This window comes from Hippopotamus amphibius, chromosome 6 (assembly GCF_030028045.1).
Source record: "Hippopotamus amphibius kiboko isolate mHipAmp2 chromosome 6, mHipAmp2.hap2, whole genome shotgun sequence".
In the NCBI taxonomy this organism is placed as follows: Eukaryota; Metazoa; Chordata; class Mammalia; order Artiodactyla; family Hippopotamidae; genus Hippopotamus; species Hippopotamus amphibius.
Genome location: NC_080191.1, coordinates 118994002 through 119016759, shown reverse-complemented (window position 1 = coordinate 119016759; position 22758 = coordinate 118994002). Strand labels below are relative to the sequence as shown.

The window sequence follows — 22758 nt, the reverse complement described above, 5'->3', positions numbered from 1 at the left end:
GATTTGGCAGTTAGGAGGTCATTGCTGGCCCCAGCAGAGGCCATTTCAGGACAAGGTTTGTGGCTGAAAATAAGTTTGCAATAGAGTAAAGAGTGAAGAGAAGGTGTTAAAGTGAATATTTTAGCTCTTAAGTGATTTATTAAATCAATATATGGTATGTACTTAGGATGCACCAATCATTTCCCTAAGCACAAGAGTTATAGTGTGACAATATATATCTTAGTTTCAGCCTCTTGTAGATAATTTAATGCCCAAATATTTTTCCCCAACTTTATTTAGATATAATTGACATACAACATAGTGTAAAATTGCTCAACTATTTTATGCCCTTTTTTACTCTTGTCTTCTGTGTAATAAATTACATGGTCCACCCAGGTTACACCGTTAAGGAGGACAGACATTCCCTGTCTGGGATTAACTTGTGTGTTAGACTGGGCTGATCATCTAGCAGGCAAGTTAGGTGCTTAACAGCACTTGTCACTGTGATAAGTGCTGCAAAAGTGAAATAATGACTACCTGAATGAGTGGTGGACATGGAGGTTGGTGGTCTGTGAGTTCATCGGCAGGGTAGATTTCAAAGGCTGTTTGGCAGGGAATATGGAAGAAAGAAATCATATATATGAATCCAAGATTTTGAGTGGCTAGAAGTATGGTGGTACCATAACAGAAGTGAGGAAACCACAAGGAAAGCTTGGTTATTAGGAGGCAAGCAGATGGCACTACAACATGTGAATTCTGTTAGACACATTTTCATTTTGGAGGTACAAGTAGAACTTTCAGAATATCTCCTTAAATGTCTAAATATGATACTAAAATTTAGAAAAAAGATGATTAGGGCCTGAAGATTTTGGAGTAATTCATATAGAGTTTAAGCTGAGGAAGTAGACAACATTTCCAGGACCCTAGTAGAGAGAAGAAGGTAAAGCACAGAATTTTAGGAAATGTCTATTGTAAATGCTGTTGTTGAAAGCTGTTAAAAAGAATCAATAAAGGAAAACTAAGAAGAAAGGTATGAAGGTATTGTATCTTTCTTTGACACACAATAAAGAATTCCAAGGACAGGCTCTTGAGAGGGATGAGATGCTTAGAAGGATTAAGGATTCTAATACCCTAGAATTTAATTAAATTCAAGAACCCCTCTAGGGTATTAATATAACCTAACAATGAATAATTCTTAGGTTCATTATATAATAAAATAAGATAATAATTGGGGATATGTGTATAAAAACAGATGATTGAACTTAGGTGTACTCCCCCCCCCCCCAAATAAGATAATAATTAAGAGGTTCTTCATAACTGAGAGAATTGATTGAGTAGATCAGGATGAATTTTAAGAGGTTAAGTAAATGGTTTTACAAAATACAAAAAAGCATGAAGAATAAAATAGAATGTTTTTTAAGAAGTTTGTGCAGGAAATAAGACAGTGATCATTTTGAAGAGTTAGCCACATAGAAGATATTTTGGCATTAGCACCTGGTATATTTTAGGTAAAAGGGAATGATCCATTAGCATAGTTTAAATATGTAGAATAGTTTAAATATTAGAGTGATTAATTGCCCGAAGGAGGTAAGAAGGTTTGAGATCAAGGACCTGGGCAAAGGGCCTAACTCTTTTTTTTTTTTCCCTTTAAAAACTTTTATTGAGATACAATTGACATGCAGTAAACTGCATTTATTTAAAGTGTACAATTTGATATTTTTTCTTATTAGTAATGTATATATGGCAATCCCAATCTCCCAGTTCATCCCCCCCCAACCCCCCCTGCTTTCCCCACTTGGTGTCCATATGTTTGTTCTCTACATCAGTGTCTATTTCTGCCTTGCAAACCGGTTGATTTGTACCATTTTTCTATATTCTGCATATATGTGTTACTATACGATATTTGTTGTTCTCTTTCTGACTCATTTCACTCTGTATGACATTCTCTAGGTCCACCCATGTCTCTACAAATGTTTCAATTTCGTTCCTTTTTTCAGTTGAGTAATATTCCATTGTATATATGTACCCCATCTTCTTTATGCATTCATCTGTTGATGGACATTTAGGTTGCTTCCATGTCCTGGCTGTTGTAAATAGTGCTGCAGTGAACATTGGGGTGCATGTGTCCTTTTGAATTATGGTGTTCTCTGGGTATGTGCCCAGTAGTGGGATTGCTGGGTCGTATGGTATTTTTACTTTTTCAAGGAACCTCCATGCTGTTCTCCATAGTGGCTGTATCAATTTACATTCCCACCAGCAGTGCAGGACAGTTCCCTTTTCTCCATACCCTCTCCAGCATTTACTGTTTGTAGTTTTTCTGATGATGAAGGGCTTAACTCTTACAGAAGAGTAGCAACCATTCTGCTTAGAAACCAGAGGAAGGGAAGAGAGGATGAATCAAGGAGTTTTTAGGCAAAGAGAAAGAAAACTGTAGACTCATCCTAATTTTCAAAATAAGATAGGGATTGAGGTTATCTACAAGGCAAATAGTTAATCAGTGGTGGGGTTGGGATCCTGGAAGAAGAAAACACTTAGAAAAAATGTTGTAGAGTGATTACCAAATTTAGCAGATATTCATTGAACACCTGCTTTGTGCCAGGCACTCTTATAGACAAGATAAGTTTTCTCATGAAGCCAGTCATTGAAACGAACAAGAAAAATGCCAAATGATAATGTGATCTGAGGAGGACAGTTGATAGAGTGACTTAGTGGCTACTTCTAAGGAGGTGACTTGAAGGTAAGGTGTGAAAGACAAGGATTCAGTCACTTGAAAATAAAGCTAGTGTAAAAATCTCAAGATAGAAATGAGCTTGATGTATTTGAGGAACAGAAAGAAAGCCGGTGTTCTGGAACAGAGTGGATGAGGACCATAGTGTCATCAGATGAAGTTGAAGAAGTAGGCAGGGGCAGGCCATGTTGGTTCCTATGGCCATGGTGAAGAGTTTAGACTTAAGGAAATCTTTTAAGGAAGGTTTTACAAAGAAAAGTGTCATGATGTGATACATGTTTTAAAGATTCCTCTGGCTGCTTTATTAAAGATGGATTATAGGAGTACAGGGGAAGCAAGGAGATCTGTGAAGAGACTGTTGGAACTGACCAGGCCAGAGACCATGGTGGAGAAACTTAATATGATCACCCAGATAGGATAGAAAGGATTTTGAGCAATCATAAAGGCTCAGTTCAAGATAAACAGCTTGACATGGCAGGCAGTGTGAATTTAGCTAGCAGAACCTTTAAGATGGAAATGAGAAATTTGACATTGGTAGTTGGAATAACTGTCTGTGGGGATGTAGGCTTGGTAAAAGGTAGTGCACAAGGGACTGGAGGCCATGATTGGTTTAACACATATTTAATGAATAATATTTTCACCTACTAGCATACCAAGAACTGTGCTAGCTGCTAGGGTTATAACAATTAACAAAAACAGAGGCTCCTTTCTCATGGAATTGACGTTCTAATGAGGGTGGGGAAGATAAACAGTAAGTAAATATATACTGTGTTGGGTGGTAATGAGTACTATTAAGAAAAATATATCAGGGAAATGTATCAGGGAAAGGTAGACATTGGTGGGGGAAGGGTAGGTTTACTGTTTTATAAGGTGTGATGAGGGAAGCCCTCTCTAATTAGGTGATGTTTGAGCTCACAGCTATGAGTGAAGTTAAGGGAGCAGGTGGGGTAGATATTTGGGTTAGTGGATGGGGAGCTGAGGGTGGACTGTGCTTGATGTGTTCTAGGAGCAGTAAGAGGGCCAGTGTGACTGGAATGGAATAAGTGAGGGAGGAGGTAGTAGAAGCTGACATTGTGAAGGTAGAGGAGCTAGAGTTAAGTTGTAGACTTTGGGTTTTCTTCTTTGTGATGATGGGGATGCAGATCCAGGGGTGAGAATATAGGAGGGGTGAAAGGCAAGGCTATAGCTGAGAAGTGTAACTTGTGGCTAACTGTGAGGCCAGATGTTTGAAGTGTCTGAGGTGATGATAAGAGACGGGGATGTACAATAAAACAGATTTTTTAATACCACAGGGAACTAGGAAGAGTAGAGAAAGGTGGATTGGATGCATGGAGGCCTTGTAGTTCCTGATGAATAAGTTTATTTGGATTTGGGTTTTTTTAAATTGTAAAATGTGCGTAACAAAATTGACCATTTTGTCTTTTTATTTTTTTTATAAGTTAACATCTGCTGTACATGAATTAGGTATGCTTCTTCGTGTGGACAAAGCATCTGAATGTTCAGTTTCATCTGCACAATATTGCTCACTTTTCTTTACTCAGAGAAGATATAGGGACTGAGATAGATTGAAAGAACAAATTGGCTCATTTCACATTATCAAGGGGGCCTTCTCTTTCTGTTGCTTCTATCTATAAATTAAGAAATGAAATACTCAAGAGTACTCCCTTTTAAAAAAACTTTAATAAAAAGAGGATCCCCAAATCACATCATGATTGATTGAGAGGTGGTGTTAGAAGTACAGAAGCAACACTCATAATCAGTTAAAGAGCTTTCCCTGGAAATTCCCTGGCAGTCCATTTGTTAGGACTCCAAGCTTTCACTGCCGAGGGCCCGGGTTCAGTCTCTGGTTGGGGAACTGAGATCCCACAAGTTGCACGGTGCAGCCAAAAAAATAAAATAAAATAAAAGGTCTTTTCCTCTAAAGTGAAGGAAGAGGTATGATTACTTTGTTCATTGACATTGAATACTAAGGAAAAAAACCCCCACAGCTATAGAACCCCAAATTGTCTCTAAATCCAGTGCTCCTTAGCTCCCTAAAGCTAGTGAAAAAGTAAAAATATGTTAGTCTTACCCTTGACATTTTCTTATTTAACATCTTCAGAGATCCACTGTGGTATCCAAAACATGTGACTCCAAATTGTGTCCCAGTAAAATGGCATTTATTACTAGTGCATCATGACAAGTACTCAGCTTAAATAAATGTTTTAAGCGTCTACAACTGTATGTGACTTTATTGTTCTTATTTTATTTATCATCATATTTCATCCTGTCAGCAACTTCCCTCTGAAAAAGAAATTGTCCACATTTTATAAATGATGGAATTATTATATTTGGGATATGTACAAATGTGGGCATTTGGAAAGATCTCAATGTGTTCTTCCTGAACATTGACCATTTTAACTGTTTTTACGTGTATAATTACCTGGCATAAATACATTCACAGTGTTGTGCAACCATCACCACTGTCCATCTCCACAACTTTTTTATCACCACAATCCCTGATAAGCTTTATTCTACTTTCTGTCTCTGTGAATTTGCCTATTCTGGATAGCTTGTGTAAATGGGATCATACAATGTTTGTCCTTTCATGGCTGGTTTATTTTACTTAGCATAATGTCCTCAAGGTTCATCTGTGTTGTAGCATGTATCACAATGTCCTTTTAAAGGTTGAATAATATTCTATTGTATGTACATACCACATTTTATTTATTCGCCTATCTATTGAGGGAAATCTGAATTGTTTCCACCTTTTGGCTGTTGTTAATAATACTGCTGTGAGCATGGGTGTACAAATATCTGTGGACTCCCTGCTTTTAATTCTTTTGGATATATACCCAGAAGTATTATTGCTGAATCATATAGTAATTCTGTTTAAATATTTTAAGAACTGCTATACTTTCTTCCACAGTGGCTGCACCATTTTACATTCCCACAAGTAATATACAAGGGTTACAGTTTCTCCACATCTTGCCTGGATTTGGTTTATAGTGTGTTTTTGGTTTTGAGCAGTGGAATGTTTTAAGTATATTTATTTCCTTAAAAAAAAAGGTTTATCATAGATCGTTTTCTAGTTAGTTTTAGAAGTAACTCATCTTTATGCTCTGTCATAAGGTCAGAACTAGTAAAGAAAGTTGTCACTTAGTTAAATTTTAGTGAGAGATCCTCACAGGAATTAAAATTATGGGGCCTTGGACTTCCCTGGTGGCACAGTGGTTAAGAATCCGCCTGCTGATGCAGGGGACACTGCTCCAGGGAGATTCCACATGCCGCAGAGCAACTAAGCCCGTGCGCCACAACTACTGAGCCTGCTCTCTAGAGCCGGTGAGCCACAACTAGTTGAGCCCATGTGCTGCAACTACTGAAGCCCGAGCACCTAGAGACCGTGCTCCACAACAAGAAAAGCCACTGCAATGAGAAGCCCATGCACCGCAACAAACAGTAGCCCCTGCTCTCTGCAGCTAGAGACAACCCGTGTGCAGCAACAAAAGACCCAGCACAACCCCCCCAAAAAAATTATGGGGACTTGAAAAGAATGCATTGCCCAAAACTTATGTTTATTCTGTCTGTGTAACCTGGCTGTGGTGTTTAATGTACCAAGTACCTTCCCTTGACTTAGGAGAAAGCTGTGTATTTTGATTACTGGGCAGGAATAACTATGATCTCCCAGGATTGGACAAGATGATTAAATGAGTTAGAATGCTTTTTTCCCCCTACAAAGGATACACTTGGTAATTGAAAATTTTATATGGAGGTGGAGAAATTTTCATCTTGCTGTTCACCGACACATTGTGTATGTAACAGTTGGGAAAACATTCCTTGTTCAGATGGATAATAGACCGATAAAAGTTAGTAAGAGAAAAAAAAAATGCTGATGGGATTATAGTTCCTGCAGAGAAGTTTTTGAAGCATTGTACTTCCTTTGCAATTGTCATTAAGATTTGGAAAATTTGAAATAGATCGTATTCATTGGCTTCAATATTGTTATAATTACGCTTTTCCTTGGTAAATCACGTTTTAATTTGAAAAAGTTTACTTTAGAAACTTCTTATCATTTTATATGGACATTATGAATAAACTGAGTGGTTTAAACTTGCTTTCCAGTTTTTGCTAGGTCCTCTTCCCCCAGTTCTTTGTCTTTGCCTCAGGATTCTTTTTCTTCAATATGCACTGGATGTTTATGCATTAGAAAAATGTTCATAAAGATTATATTGTTGAGTGCCTACTGTTTCTGGTTCTTTGATAACAAGTTTTTTGCTTTTACTCAGAAAATAACTGTGGTTAGATTGTCATATAGTCTGCCATAGACAGTAAGGATATTGTGAAAGAAATTCTGGCTATCTGTGTAGCATGACCTTTCAAAACTGTTTTCTTTGCTGCAAGCATCTCAGCCTTTTGACTGCCACATGACAGAGGAACTAGTATATAAAAGGCAATATAAATGGCTGCCTTGTTTATCTCAGTACAGTTTTCCAATATAAGAGCTTGCTAACAGTCACATATGTTATCAAATATCATTGTTTTGTTTATGTAGAGGATGAACTTGTTTTATTCATTGTACAGAGTACATTTTAAGTGTAATTTTAAAAACAAAATAATAGTAAATTATAATTGTAAAAGTTGAAATGGAAAATCATTTATGTTACTTTGAAGAAGGATCTAAATTTTTTATTCAGAATTTTAAGAATTATTAATGAATGGAGATTATTATGTACAGCTGGTGACTACACATCTACTGTTTTTGTGGGCAAAGATTTTTATTTATTTATTTATTTTATTGGCTGTGTTGGGTCTTTTTTTTTTTTTTTTTTTTTTTTTTTTTTTGCTGTGCGGGGGTTTTCTTTTTAGTTGCGGTGAGTGGGGACTACTCTTTGTTGTGGTGCACAGGCTCCTCATTGCCGTGGCTTCCTTTGTTGCAGAGCTCGGGTTCTAGGCACGTGAGCTTCAGTAGTTGCAGCACATGGGCTCAATACTTGTGGCTCACGGGCTCTAAAGTGCAAGCTCAATAGTTGTGGCGCATGGGCTTAGTTGCTCCGCAGCATGTGGGAAGTTCGCGGAGCAAGGATCGAACCTGTGTCACCTGCATTGGCAGGCGGATTCTTAACCACTGCGCCACCTAGGAAGCCCTGTGGGCAAAGATTTTAAAGCAGCTTTGGAATTGTCTTTCTGTTGTTCCAGAGCAGCCAACGGACTCTTCTCTAAAATTGTGAAAGGGCCTAGGGAACTTGAGGAAGCAAGCACCAGCCTGATTTTAAACTTTAATTTTTTTTTTTTTTTTTTAAAAGCAGAGGCATCACCCTGATCACTTCTTCTTCTTTTCTTTTGTTATAAATTTATTTTATTTTTATTTATTGACTGCGTTGGGTCTTTGTTACTGCATGCAGGCTTTCTCTAGTTCTGGAGAGCAGGGGCTACTCTTTGTTGTGGTGCTCAGGCTTCTCATTGTGGTGGCTTCTCGTTGCAGAACACAGGCTCTAGGCACATGGGCTTCAGTAGTTGCGGCACGTGGGCTCATTAGTTGTTCGTTATGGGCTCTAGAGCGCACCCTCAATAGTTGTGGGGCACGGGCTTAGTTGCTCCAAGGCATGTGGGATCTTCCCGGCCCAGGGATCGAACCCATGTCCCCTGCATTGGCAGGCTGATTCTTTTTTTTTTTTTTTTAAGCTCTTTATTGGAATATAACTGCTTTACACTCTTGTACCAGTTTTTGAGGTACACCAAAGTGAATCAGCTGTATTTATACATATATCCCCTCCCTCCTGTGACTCCCTCCCACCCTCCCTGTCCTGGCCCTCTAAGGCATCACCATCACCCATCATCGAGTTGATCTCCCTTTGTTATACAGGAACTTCCCACTAGCTATCTGTTTTACAGTTGGTAGTGTGTATATGTCTATGCTACTCTCTCACTTTGTCCCAGCTTCCCCTTCACCCCCTGAAGTTTGGTTTGATGGTGCTGAATTCTCTTAACTTTTGCTTGTCTGTAAAGCTTTTGATTTCTCCGTGGAATCTGAATGAGAATCTGAATGAGATTCTTGCTGGGTAGAGGATTCTTGGCTGTAGGTTTTTCTCTTTCAGGACTTTCAGTATATCCTTCCACTCCCTCTGGCCTGCAGAGTTTCTGCAGAAAGATCAGCTGTTACCCTTATGGGTTTTCCCTTATGTGTAATTTGTTGCTTTTCTCTTGCTGCTTTTAATATTTTTTCTTTGTGTTTAATTTCCGTTAGTTTGATTAATATGTGCCTTGGTGTATTTCTCCTTGGGTTTATTCTGTATGGGACTCTCTGTGCTTCTTGGGCTTGGTTGATTATTTCCTTTCCCATGTTGGGGAAGTTTTCCTATATAACCTCTTCAAATATTTTCTCAGACCCTTTCTTTTTTTCTTCTTCTTCTGGGATACCTATGATTCGAATGTTGGTGCCCTTATTGTTGTCACCAAGGTCTCTGAGATTGTCTTCCATTCTTTTTATTCTTTTTTCTTTTTCCTGCTCTGTGGCAGTTATTTCCCCCATTCTATCTTCCAACTCACTTACTCATTCTTCTGCCTCAGTTATTCTGCTGTTTATACCATCTAGAGTATTTTTAATTTCAATTATTTTGTTGTCCATTACTGTTTGTTTGCTCTTTAGTTTTTATAAGCCCTTATTAACTATTTCTTGTATTTTCTCTTTTGTTGTTGAGATTTTGGTTTATCTTTACTATCATTACTCTGAATTCTTTTTCAGGCAATTTTCTTATTTCCTCTTCATTTATTTGGCCTTGTGGGTTTTTTTCCTGCTCCTTTGCCTGCATGGTGTTTCTTTGTTTTCTCATTTTGTCTGATTTATGGGATTTGCTGTCTCCTTTCCCTATGCTGCCTAGTAGTCATTCCTCTTGTTTCTGCTCTCTGCCCGCTGTGGTAGGGTTTGTCCAGTGTCTTGAGTAGAATTCCTGGTGGGGGGGTCTGGTGCCTGCTTTCCAGTGTGTGGCTGTGTGTCTTTTCTCTCTGACGCCCAGGGCAGTGTCAGGTCGTGTGTTTTAGGGTATCTGTGAAGTTAATATGGCTTTAGGTAGTCTGTGTGCTGATGGGTGGGTTTGTGTTCCTGTCTTGTTTGTAGTTTGGTGTGAGGTGTCCAGCACTGGCAGTTGCAGACAGTCCGATGAAGCCGGATCTTAGACTTTAATACAAGCCTCCATGACAGTTCTCTGCAGTTAATCTTCCCTGTGTCTGAGGACTCCTTAGTAGTCTAGCATCCTGGATTCAGTGCTCCCTCCCCAGAGCCTCCTACTTAACTTCTGATGGAGTAGTCCAGACTTCAGAGGTGCTTGTCCTGGCAATAAAGGGGTTTAAAGAAGACTGTCCAAGCCTCAGACTAATGGCAGAGTGTTGAATCAAACAAATACTAAATCAGGGAAACACATACATGTACAAGACACACAAATACTGAATCCAGTCAAACCTAAGGCACTAGAAAGACCTGAGAGAAGAACCCCAATATGCAATCAGACAATCAAAGAGAAAACCAACAGAAATTCAGAACCAAAAAAACCACAAAAAAACAAAAAACCCATACGCAAACACAAATCCAGGGAAATTTTGAAAGCTAGGATCAAATATAAGAAAGAGCAAGAGTACCACCAGATAGACTAAAGATTCGCCAAACAAATTCAGGCAATTATACTTAGAACTAAGATAAAGACAAAACCTAATAATAAAAACAAAGCATTGTGTCATCTGGAGAATAAAGCAAGGAAACAGAGCCGACCGACAATATTGATTATAGTATATTAAGATAAAATAAACTAAAAAAAGATAGAAGACAGGACAACAGAGGAGCCTAGTGTGACTGGAAATATGAAAAGAAAAAAGAAAAAAAAAGAAATGTATAAAAGATAGAGAAGGAAAGAAGGTAGGAGAGAGAAAGTTAGTACTGCAAAAAACTTAGCTAGAAATAGAAATATGTAAAAAGTCTAAAAATAAAAATAGAGGAAAAAATAGAATAAGAGAATAAAAAATATGTTATAATACGTGTAGATCCCTTAGGACTAAGATCATAATTAATTTAAAAAAGCACACACACACACACACACACAAACACATATCCAGGGAAATTTTGAAAGCTAGGATCAAATATAATAAAGAGCAGGAGTACAACCAGACAGACTGAAGATTCCCAAAACAAATTCAGACAGTTATAATCAGAACTAAGATAAAGACCAAACCTAATAATAAAAACCAAAGCAGTGTGTCATCTGGAGAATAAAGCAAGGAAACAGAGCTGACCAATAATATTGATTATAAGTATATTAAGATAAAATAAACTAAAAAAGGATAGAAGACAGGGCAACAGAAGAGCATAGTGTGACTGGAAATATGAAAAGAAAAAGAAAAAAATAGAAATGTGTAAAAGATAGAGAAGAAAAGAAGGTAGGAGAGATAAAGTCAGCACTACAAAAAACTTAGCTAGAAATAGAAATATATAAAAAGGCTAAAAATAAAAATAGAAGAAAAAATAGAATAAAAAATATGTTATAAAACATGTAGATCCCTTAGGACTAAGATAGTAATTAATTAAAAAAAAAAGAGATAGAACTGACCCCAGAATGAACCAGATCAATAGAATTAATAATATTTCTGTTCCCTTGGGGTCTCAGCTGTGTCCTTCTACCCTCCTTGGGCTTTTTGTATTACTCTGCGACCAGCAGAGCTTCCTTTATTGTTTGTCTGTAAGCACTGGTGTGTGGGGAGAGAGAGGGTACAATAGTGGCTCCTTCCCCTGGGAGTGAATGAGCAGTGGAGCCCTGCCTGGGTCGAGGGATCCTGGGCAGCAGTACCAGTGCCTGTTGCAGAGGGATGCTGGTGGCTCAGGCCGAGAGAGGGACTACAACCATGGCTCCTCCCCACTGTGTATGATTCTGCAGTGGTGCCCTGCCTGGGTCTAGGTGGTTTGGGCGGCTCAGGCAGTGCCTGTTGCAAAGGGACGCCGGTGGCTCAGACCGAGAGAGCGACTACAACTATGGCTCCCCACCCTGAGTATGACTCTGCTGTGGTGCCCTGCCTGGGTCACTGATGCTCGATTGGTAGTGGTGGTGGGCAGGCGGATTCTTAACCACTGTGCCACCAGGGAAGTCCCTGTGAAATTTCTATTTAATTATTTTTGGCCATCTTTCTATTGGACTTGTGTTCTTTGTGTATTCATTTTCTCATTATAATGTATAAAGTTGTTTATTTGATCAATCTTTTAAGAACTTTTATTGAAATATAATTGACATACAGTAAATTGCATGTATTTAGAGTGTACAATTTGGTATTTTTTCTTATTAGTAATGTATATATGGCAATCCCAATCTCCCATTTCATCCTCCCCAACCTCCCCCCCCCCCCGCAGCTTTCCCCACTTGGTATCCATATGTTTGTTCTCGACATCTTATTTGATCAAGTTTTATTCACTTGTTTAACATTTTTCATTGAGTCTCCTCTTGTTTTTTGCATGAAGGACAATACCTTAATGTGGCCTACCAGAATGTGGATTTGGCCAGCCCATACACTACCATTCTGCCTCTGTTTTCTGTCTCTCTCTCTTCCAAATGGTAGTCTTTGAATTCCTCAAATACTTAAGGTTTCTTAGGTCTTGGCACATGTTCTTTCTCCCTTTGCGTAGCCAATTTACTCTCTTCCTTCAAGTCTGTGTTAAAATATCCCCTCCTCTTAGAAAGTGCTCTTGGCTCTGCCTGCCTCAAATTTAACATACTTTTGTGTCTCTACACTTACTTATGAAAAATATGGTAACTTTAGTCAGATGACTAGCCAGGAGGAGAAAGAGAGCTTTTAACACGTCCATTTTTACCAGGGGATTAAAAACGTCTGTGTAAAGTGATAAACAAGGATTGAAGCTGTTGAGTTTAAATAGTGAATGATTTGGGGACATCATAATCGCAGCCTCATCAGTGTTGTTCCCCACTCCTATTCATAATTCTGTTTTCTGTTTGGATGGACAAGGGTGATAAGGAAAACATAGTGGTAGAGTGCACAGAACATTGGGCTAAATATAACTGAGGGAGCATGTATGAGTTTTTTTTTTTTAATTGAAATAGTTGATGTACGATATACTGTTAGTTTCAGGAATACCACATAGTGATTTGACACATGCATACATTGTGAAATGATCACCGAGATAATTCTGGTAACCGTCTATCCCTGTACTAAGTTATTACAATGTTTTTTTTTAATTTTTTTAAATTTTTTTGGGGGGTACACAAAGTTCAATCATCTGTTTTTATACACATATCCCCGTATTCCCTCCCTTCCTTGACTCCCCCCTCCTCGAGTCCCCCCCACCCTCCCCGCCCCAGTCCTCTAAGGCATCTTCCATCCTCGAGTTGGACTCCCCTTTGTTATACAACAGCTTCCCACTGACTATTTTACAGTTGGTAGTATATATATGTCTTTGCTACTCTCTCGTTTCGTCTCAGTTTCCCCTTCACCCCCCGCCCCCTCCCATACCTCGAGTTCTCCAGTCCATTCTCTGTATCTGCGTCCTTGTTCTTGTCACTGAGTTCATCAGTACCATTTTTAGATTCTGTATATGTGAGCATGCAATATTTGTCCTTCTCTTTCTGACTTACTTCACTCTGTATGACAGATTGTAGTTCTATCCACCTCATTACATATAGCTCCATCTCATCCCTTTTTATAGCTGAGTAATATTCCATTGTGTATATATGCCACATCTTCTTTATCCATTCATTTGCTGATGGGCATTTAGGTTGCTTCCATGCCCTGGCTATTGTAAATAGTGCTGCAAGAAACATTATGGTACAAGTTTCTTTTGGGATTATAGTTTTCCTTGGGTATATGCCCAGTAGTGGGATTACTGGATCATATGGAAGTTCTATTTGTAGTTTTATAAGGAAACTCCAAATTGTTTTCCATAGTGGCTGTACCAACTTACAGTCCCACCAACAGTGCAGGAGAGTTCCCTTTTCTCCACACCCTCTCCAACATTTGTTGTTTCCAGACTTTGTGATGATGGCCATTCTGATTGGTGTGAGGTGATACCTCATTGTGGCTTTGACTTGCATTTCTCTGATGATAAGTGATGTTGAGCATCTTTTCATGTGTTTGTTGGCCATCTGTATGTCTTCTTTGGAGAAATGTCTATTTAGGTCTTCTGCCCATTTGTGGATTGGGTCATTTGCTTTTTTGGTATTAAGCTTCATGAGCTGCTTGTATATTTTGGAGGTTAATCCTTTGTCCGTTGTTTCATAGGCAATTATTTTTTCCCATTCTGAGGGTTGCCTTTTAGTCTTGTTTATGGTTTCTTTTGCTGTGCAAAAGCTTTTAAGTTTCATGAGGTGCCATTTGTTTATTCTTGATTTTATTTCCATGATTCTAGGAGGTGGGTCAAAAAGGATCTTGCTTTGATGTAATGTCATAGAGTGTTCTGCAGTTATTACAATATTTATTAACCCTGTTTCCTTATACTGTATATTACATACCTGTGACTTATTTATTATATAACTGGAGGTTTGTACTTTTTAATCCCCTTCATTTATTTTGCCCACTCCTCACCCTTCTGTCTTCTGGCAACCAACTGTTTCTTTTCTGTATCTATGAGTCTGTTTTTATTTTGTTTTATTATTTGTTTGTCTTTTAGATTCCGCATGTGACTGAGATTATGCAGCATTTGTCTTTTTCTGTCTGACTTGTTTTACTTAGCATAATGCCCTCTAGATGCAACTGTGTTGTCAAAAATGGCAAGGTCCCCTCCCCCCTTTATGGCTGAGTAATATTCCATTATAGATATAGGTATTACATCTTTATCAGTTTGTTTATTGATGGACACTTAGGTTGCTTCCATATCTTGACTGTTATAAATAATGCTTCAGTGGACATTGGAATGCGTATATCTTTGTGAGTTAATGTTTTGATTTTTTTCAGACAAATACCCAGGTTTACATTTCCCTGATGATTAGTGATGTTGAGCATCTTTTTAATGTGTCTGTTGGCCATCAATATGTCTTCTTTGGAAAAACGTCTGTTCAGGTTCTCTGCCCATTTTGTAACTGGGTTGTTTATTTTTTGATGTGTTGTATGAGTTTATATTTTGGGTGTTAACCCCTTATTGGATATGTTGTTTCTAGATATCTTCTCCCATTCAGTGGGCTGCCTTTTCATTTTGTTGATAGTTCCTTTGCTGTGCAATACCTTTTTAGTTTGATGTAGTCCCACTTGTTTATTTTTGGCTTTGTTTTCCTTGTCTGAGGAGACATACCCCCTCCAAACATTGCTAAGACCAATGTCAAAGAGCATGTGGCGTGGTTTTTTGGTTTTTTTTTTTTAAATATTCATTTATTTGGCTGCGCTGGGTCTTAGTTGTGGTACTTGGAATCTTTAGTTAAGAGATGCAGGATCTTTTAGTTGTGGCATGTGAACTCTTAGTTGCAGCATGTGGGATCTAGTTCCCTGATCAGGGATCGGACCTGGGCCCCCTGCATTGGGAGCACGGAGTTTTAGCCACTGGACCACCAGAGAAGTCCCAGCCATACTGTTTTCGTTTCTTTTTTTTCCCCAAGAGAACAAATGCACAATTTTATTTATTTTTAAATAAGTTTAAACCTTTGAAGGGTACGGCATCACACAGATTCTGTGTCCAATGGCCTTAGCAGGAAGATTGCTTTGGAATTTGGAACGAACCATGCCACTGTTTCCATGAGCGCGAGTTAGCTTTCCTCAGATTACTCTGGCTTTATTAGGTTTTCCACCAGGAATTAGGTTGTTGTTCTTTGCTTTGTACACATAAGCACATCTATTGCCTGAATAGAATTCAGTTTCATCTCGAGCATATACACCTTCAGTTTTCAGGAGAGGTGTGTGCTCCCTCTGGTTCTGTAGACCTTGCTTACAGCCAGCAAAAATGGCCTTGGACCACAACCTTCCAGACATATTTGTCATTTTAGAAGTCTTGTTCCCAGAGTTCAGCTTCCATAGCACCACACCCCCACACTGTTTTTTTTTAAATTAATTAATTCATTTATTTTATTGGCTCTGTTGGGTCTTTTTTGCTATGCGCAGGCTTTCTTTAGTTGCGGTGAGTGGGGGCTACTCTTCGTTGTGGTGCGTGGGCTCCTTGTTGCCATGGCTTCTCTTGTTGCGGAGCTCAGGCTCTAGGCACACGGGCTTCAGTAGTTGCAGCACATGGTCTCAATAGTTGTGGTGCATGGGCTTAGTTGTTCCGCAGCATGTGGGATCTTCCTGGAGCAGGGATCGAACCCGTTTCCCCTGCATTGGCAGGTGGATTCTTAACCACTGCGCCATCTAGGAAGCCCACCCCCATACTGTTTTGATTACTGTAGCTTTATAGTATATGAAGTTTGTTTTCAGGGAGCATGATACCTTCAGCTTTGTTCTTCCTCAAAATTGTTTTGGCTATTTGGGGTCTTTTGTGTTCATATGTGGGTTTTAATACGGCCTTGCAGCTACCTAAACTATGTGTTTGACTAAATTTGTGAAGTCCAAATGGTTGTAACAGACTGAAAATGAATAATATCTCAACATAATAGATGTTTGTTTCTTACTCATGAAACATTCCAAACCTCTTTCATAGGTTCTGTTCCAGCTGTTTTCTTTCATCTCATGACTCTTTCTTCCTTTGTAACCAGTGGAAGAGGAAAGAGAACGTATGGGTGACACATGAACTTTCTTAAGAGCCCTTACCTGAAGTGACACAGGTCATTTCAACTCAACATTCCACTGGAGAGAGCTTAGTATATGATCATTCTTACTGCACAGAAGGTTGGACTATCTAGTGTGCCAGCTGCACAGCCACAATCCCGTAATTGTGGAAGGAGATAAGCAGTCTCTGCCACAGTGGCCTTCAGAAAGTCATCTTATTTCTGTAGGTCTTAGTTCTTAATGTTTAAAATAAGAGATCTGTGCTTACAAGATTTATAACACACACATCCTTCTTCTTTAATGATTCACATTAAAAAACATAAGGAAACTGTTTCCATTGTGTCTCCATTCACCTTCTTTTAATGCAAGTGTTAAGGAATATGAGATTATAAAGCTGCTTTTCATCACTGTTGGTTTCTTGTTATCACAGTCAGGCTGCTTATAGCTCTATAACTTTATCCAGGTCTAGGTACAAACCTCATCATGGTCCTATAGTGAATGGAAGCTTATTATGGGAGATGAAATAATTCTGAGGTTATGTCTTTGTGTCAAGTTGTAGACAAATATGTTAGTTGGTTTTGAAATATTACATTAATAACTTGTTTAAATATTCTATATTTCTTTGGAAAACATAAGAATTTTACATATAAATATAAATATCTAATTAAGGAAGCTCACTAGAGCCTGCATCAGTTTATTCATAAATTTGGATTCTACTTTTCAGTAGTTACGATTTCAAGAAAATTGTCTTGATAGTTTTTGTAACTGAAGTTTGATAGGTCAAAGTTGAGTAATGGAAATGTACCTCCTTTTTTGAGGGAAATGACACTAGATTACTAGACATTAAGATTGTCACTGATAATTTACTTTTAGTTTTTATTTCTCAGTTCCACTTAAATTTCAGTAGGATTTTGGTCTGAGTGATTATAATTTCAGAGGTTAACTTATTTGCTAATATACTGAAGCTATTTGTGTGTAAGTAGAGAAGATTTCTTATGAGAAATGCTGTTGAGAAAAATATGTATTTAAGGAAATGTGTGTGTGTGCGCATTTGTGTGCCCGCGCATGTGTGCGTGTGTGTTTTTTTTCAAGAAGCAAATGATTCAGTCCTTGGCTGTAGTATAATTTATTCTATTAACCTAGTATATCCAATTATCTATTGCTGTAACAAACTATCACAAAACTTAGTGCTGTAAGGCATCCATTTTGTTATGCCTTTGCACTGTGGTCAGGAACTTGAACAAGGCACAGGAGGGTAAGCTTGTCTCTGGCTCATGATCTCTGGGCCTCAGATGGAGAAACTCAGAGTTTGAGGGCTGGAGTTGTGAAGGCCTAGGCACTAAGAAGTTTGGCTGTTGGTGCTGGCAGTCATTGGTTGGTCAAAACACCTACGCGTGGCTCTTAAAATAAGCATCTCACAAACAAGTGTTTGAAGAGATAGCAAGTGGAAGCTGCCAGTTTCTTAAACCTGAGTCTACTAGTGTGTCACCTCTGTTTTATTTGTTTGGTCAAGCAGTCACTGAATTCAGATTCAAGGGGAGGGAACACAGCCCTCACTTCTCAATAGGAGGAAAGTAAAAGAATTTTGGGGCCTGTTATAAATTCATTCTAGGTCATTAGGCAGAACTCTTTATCCTGTAATTATAAGTCTTTTTGAGCTAGTTTTCCATACTGTGTTAGATAAGCTGGATTCTTAAAGCTGTCTTTCATTGTGAATGTTTTAGCCAATACATTTTTAAATTCCTTCAGAGTATTCCCTCAGTTTCCACATGATGTCAGTTTTGAAGCTGAGAAGTGAAGTCAAATGGACCTCTAATGGTAGCTGTTATTTTAAAGAAAAAAAAAAAATCAAAGAGGAGAGACAAAAACAATGCTGTTTTAATGCCAACAAATTATACAGCCTAAAATAAATGGATAAATTCCCAGAAACATACAATCTACCAGTACTGAATGATGAAGAAATAGAAAATCTAAACAGACTGATTACTAGTAAATTGATTGATTACTACTAGATTGATCAGTAACAAAAACCTCTCAACAAACAAAAGTTCAGGACCAGATAGCTTCACTGGTGAATCCTAAAGAATTATCTGGTGGTGCAGTGGTTAAGAATCTGCCTGCCAATGCAGGGGACACGGGTTCGATCCCTGGTCTGGGAAGATCCCACAGGCATGGAACATCTAAGCCCATGTGCCACAACTACTGAGCTTGTGCTCTAGAGCCCGTGAGCCATAACTACTGAGCCCACATGCCACAACTACTGAAGCCTGCCCTCCTAGAGCCCATGCTCCACAACAAGAGAAGCCACTTCTCACTAAAAAGCCTGAGTACCGCAATAGAGTGGACCCCACTCTCCACACTAGAGAAAGCCTACGCACAGCAACAAAGACCCAATGCAGCCAATAAAAATAAAATAAATTAAAAAAAAAAAATTACCAGTCTTTCTCAAACTCTTCCAAAAATAGAAGAGGAAGAACACTTCCAAACTCATAATATGAAGCTAGCATTACCCTGATACCAAGACCAGACAAGGACACCACAACAAAGGAAAATTATAGGGCAATATTCTCTTTTTTCTTTAATAATTTTACTTATTTATTTATATTTATTGACTGTGTTGGGTCTTTGTTGCTGCATGCGGGCTTTCTGTAGTTGCCATGGGCGGGGGCTACTCTTCATTGTGGTGTGCAGGCTCCTCATTGCGGTGACTTCTCTTGTTGTGGAGCATGGGCTCTAGGTGCACGGGCTTCAGAAGTTGTGGCATACGGGCTCAATAGCTGTGGCGCACGGGCCTAGTTGCTATGTGGCATGTGGAATCTTCCCGGCCCAGGGATCGAACCCGTGTCCCCTGCATTGGCAGACGGATACTTAACCACTGTGCCACCAAGGAAGTCCCAGGCCAATATTCTTGATGAACATAGATGCAGAAATCCTCAACAAAATATTAACAAATCAAATTGAGCAGTACGTTAAAAGAATCATACACCATGATCAAGTGGGATGTATTTCAGATATGCAAGATGGTCCACATTTGTAAATCAATCAGTGTGATACACCATGTAGACAGAATGAAGGATGGAAATCATGTGATCATCTTAATAGGTCGAGAAATATGACAAAATTTAACATACATTTATGATAAAAACTCAACAAACTGTATATTTAGGGAACGTACCTCAACATAATAAGGGCCATATAGGACAAGCCCACAGCTAACATCATACTCACTGGTGAAAAGAAAAAGCTGAAAGCTTTTCCTTTAAGACCAGGAACCAAAGATGCTCACTCTCACCATTTTTATTCAACATAGTCTAGACGTCTTAGCCAGAGTAATTAGGCAAGGGAAAAAAAAAAGGCAGCCAAATTGGAAAAGAGGTAAAACTGTCTCTATTTGCAGATGGCGTGATACTATATATTACATGTAGAAAACCCTAAAGACTTCACCAAAAATATGTTAAAACTGATAAATGAATTTAGTAAAATTGGCAGATACAAAAACCAATATACAAAAATCTGTTGCATTACTATATGCTAGCAGTGAACTATCAGAAAGAGAAATTGAGAAAACAATCCTGTTTACAGTTGCATGAAAAAGAATAAGATACCTAGGAATAAATTTAACCAAGGAGGTCAAAGACTGAAAACTATAAGACATTGATGTAAGAAAGTAAAGAAGACGCGAATAAATGAAAAGATGTTCCGTGCTTATGATTGGGAAGAATTAATATTGTTAAAATATCCATTCTGTCCAAAGCAATCTACAGATTCAATGCAATCCCTATCAAAATTCGAGTGACATTTTTCACAGAAATAGAACAAAGAACCCTAATATTTCTGTGGAACCACAAAAAACCCCAGATAGCCAAAGCAATCTTGAGAAAGAACAAAGCTAGAGGCATTGTACTTCTGATTTCAAACTATGTCACAAAGTTATAGATATCATAATAGTATGGTGTTGGCATTGAAAAGACACATAGACCAGTGGAACAGAGTAGAGAGCCCAGAAATGAACCTGTGCATGTATGGTCTGTTAATTTATGACAAAGGAGTCAAGAATATACAGTGGAAAACGGCAGCCTCTTCAATAAAAGGTGTTGGGAAAACTGGACAGCCACATGCAAGAGAATGAAACTGGACCACTATCTTACACCATACACAAAATAAACTCAAAATGAATTAAAGACTTAAATGTTTAAGACCTGAAACTATAAACTCCTAGAAGAAAACGTAGGCTGTATCCTCATTGATGTTTGTCTTGGTGATGATTTTTTGTATTTGACATCAAAAGCAAAGGGAACAAAAGCAAAAATAAGCAAGTGGGACTACATCAAATTAAAAACCTTCTGCAGAGAGTTCCCTGGTGGTCTACTGGTTAGGATTCAGTGCTTTACTGCTGTGGCCCGGGTTTCATCTCCGGTTGGGGAACTGAGATCCCACAAGCTATGCAGTGCACCAAAAAAAATTTTAAAAATTAAAGTAAAAAATTAAAAAGCTTTTGCACAACAAAGGAAACCGTCAACAAAAAGAAAAGGCAACCTACCAAATGGGAGAAAACCCTGAATGCAGAACGAGTGTTGTATATGGAGAAAAGGGAACCCTTTTGCACTGTTTGGTGGAAATGTAAATTGGTGTAGACAATATGAAAATAGTTGGAGGTTCCTCAAAAAATTAAAAATAGATCTATCATATGATTTAACATTTCTGCTTCTGGGTATTTAGCTGAAGGAAACAAAAACGCTAGAAGATATACGCGTCCCCATGTTCACTGTAGCATTGTTTACAATAGCCAATACATTGATGGATAAATAGATAAACAACCTAAGTGTCCATTGATGGATAAATAGATAAGGAAATTGTGGTGTATCTCTATCTATCTATCTATCTATCTGTGGGCAAAATGGGTGAAGGGGATCATAAAGTACAAACTTCTAGTTATAAAATAAAGTTATGGGGATGTAATGTACCGCATGGTGAATGTATTTAAGAATACTATGTTATACATTTGAAGGTTTTTGAATCAAAATGTGATTTATTAGATTAACTACAAGGTAGAGTTGTAAATTAAATACAGGACAGTATCCAAAAGCCAAGTTTGAAGCATAAATAAAGATTTCACATTTCTTTGGAACCTAGAAATAGTGACCTGTGATGAATTATTATCCTCTCAGCTGCATAATTCCCAGTACTTGTTCTGTTGTACACAGGTTGTAGGCCAGGGCAGTGAGACAAAGCGGGGCTTTCATGCTAGTGATACTGTGGTACTACCTCAGCATTTCAGGTGAGGTCTCCTGATCCTCAGCTAATACTACTTTCTGTACCACTTTGTAAAGTTTAAGCAGGTTCTCCAAACCTTCTCCTTTTCAATATTCCATTCTTATCTCCTGTGGTTGAGGTTCTGTGCGGGTTGAGGTGGAAAACACTGCAAGCAGTCATATAAGCGTCACTATCTGTCATTATTTTATATTCCCCAACAGACTGAGAAGGAGCACATTCTGAATGAAACAGAACACATACCTCTTCCCACTCATCTCTCTCCGCAGACCTCAGTGCTCTGTTACACACTGGGTTGCAGACATCTCTGTTTTGTTTTTGTGATTGCTTCCTCCCCTAGTCAGGTGTGTGATATGGCATCTTAAACAGACGAGTACTTAGTAAATATTTATCATCTTGAATTCTAATCATTTTTGCTCTCTTCTCTCTTGATCGAGGCCTAGCACTGAGATGACACTATCAGCCTGCCTCTCTTGATGTGTTCTCTAGAGCGAATAGGCAATGAAAAAAAAGTTGGCACCAGGGACACATATCTCTTCAATTTTTCCTAGGTTTTTTTTCCCCTTAAATTCCTTGTTTAGTGTCGGTAGTGAAGGGGCTATGAAAGCTACACACAGAAGCATTGTGTCATTCATGGCTGGATAGTTTACGAGGAAAATTGGTCTCTAAGAAAAAGTTTTAAAACAGCCAAACAAATACTTGCATAGACCAAACTTACACCAGTGTGCAGAAGAGTAATCCTGAAATGGCTTGGGAGAAATGCTAGCTTTTAGGACTCTCTTTCAATTTTTACATCGTACAACTTATGTTCAAAATGACAGCAGACGGAAATAACTAAAAGGTTCAGAGCCTGGAATCGTGCTTTTTCTACAGCTGTAAGCTATTTAAAATTCTTCTCGTGTTACTCTTTGCCATTCAGATGGCTTTCTGGCACTGGATCAGTTCCTAGATGTGAGGGCTGTTGGTTAATTACTCACCAGCATCACTACACACTTGTGCAGTCTGGCTCATGACTCACCCTCACAACACTTATATGTGGGTACCCTTTGCTGTGCAGTCGTTACTGATTATTTCATGTCACTTGTTATAAACAAGTACCAGGATTGGTTGAATACCATGTCTTGGATGAA

General features: G+C 38.5%; 1 protein-coding gene and 1 pseudogene across 7 annotated transcripts in view; one reads left to right on the top strand and one right to left on the bottom strand.

Annotated features, from left to right (window-relative positions):
* PIK3CB (phosphatidylinositol-4,5-bisphosphate 3-kinase catalytic subunit beta) overlaps nt 1-22758 on the top strand; it is a 186630-nt gene that overhangs the window by 48470 nt on the left and 115402 nt on the right. The window lies entirely within an intron of this gene.
* LOC130855193 (60S ribosomal protein L35a-like) lies at nt 15296-15637 on the bottom strand (annotated as a pseudogene).